The following is a 1,072-nucleotide window of genomic DNA, read 5'->3' as shown; positions in this document are numbered from 1 at the left end:
AAAAGAGCTACTTCAAAACATAGTAATACCACTCTTGGGCATATACCCAAATGATGCTTAACCATACCACAGGGATGCTTGGTCAACTATTTTCATAGCAGCATTATTTGTAATAGACAGAATCTGGAAACAATCTTGATGCCCCTCAACTGAAGAATGGATAAGAAAATGAGGTATATCTACACAATGGGGTATTACTCAGAGGAAATAAAAGCAATGACATCATGAAATTTGCATGCAAATGGATGGAACTAGAAAAAAAATTATCCTGAGTGAGGTAACCCAGACTCAGAAAGACAAACATGGTATGTACTTAACTCATGTGATATAAAGCAAAGATAACCAGACTAAAGTCCTCAGTCCCAGAGAAGCTAGGTAGCAAGGAGGATCCTAAGAAGGATACATGGATCTCCTTGGAAAGAGGAAATAGATGAGATGTTCTGGGTAAACTGGGATGGGGGGAGTAAATGGGAGAGGATGGGGGATGGGAAGGTGATGGATCAGGATGAGGATGGGGTATGGAAAGGGAGAGCAATGAAAGAGATATCTTGATAGAGGGAGCCATTATGGGGTTAGGGAGAAACCTGATGCCAAGGAAACTCCCAGGATCCCACAAGAATCACCCCATCTAAGACTCCTAGCTATAGATAGAAGTTTCTGTCCCACCTGATCTCACAGTCGCTCAGTCCCAAAGAAACATGCAGAGGCTTATATTAATTATAAACTGTTTGGCCTATTAGCTCAGGCGTATTATTAACTAGCTTCTACAACTGAAACTGGGAAAAGTTTCAATTAGCAATAATTGTGCCTTGGATAAACCTCATTGGCTATGATACTGCCATTGTGTAAAGACTCTTACAACTTAAATTAACCCATAATTCTTATCTATGTTTAGCCATGTGGCCTGGTACCTTTTCTCAGTGCAGCATTTTCATCTTATTTCCTCTGCATTTTGGTAGTGATTGCAGACTGAGCCTTTCCTCTTCCCAGAATTCTCCTAGTCTGGTCACCCCATCTATAGTTCCTGCCTAGCTACTGGCCAATCTTTGTTTTATTAAGCCAACACAAGTGG

The 1,072-nt window shown here is 40.9% G+C and overlaps 1 pseudogene; it reads right to left on the bottom strand.

Annotated features, from left to right (window-relative positions):
- Nucleotides 1-731: 731 nt before the first annotated feature.
- LOC121438118 lies at nucleotides 732-853 on the bottom strand (annotated as a pseudogene).
- Between the last annotated feature and the right edge of the window lie 219 nt (nucleotides 854-1,072).

Source organism: Microtus oregoni, unplaced genomic scaffold (genome assembly GCF_018167655.1).
Source record: "Microtus oregoni isolate MIOR12 unplaced genomic scaffold, Mior012 000054F_ref0000373, whole genome shotgun sequence".
In the NCBI taxonomy this organism is placed as follows: Eukaryota; Metazoa; Chordata; class Mammalia; order Rodentia; family Cricetidae; genus Microtus; species Microtus oregoni.
The sequence above is the reverse complement of the archived record's forward strand: the minus strand, read 5'-3'. Positions and strand labels throughout refer to the sequence as shown.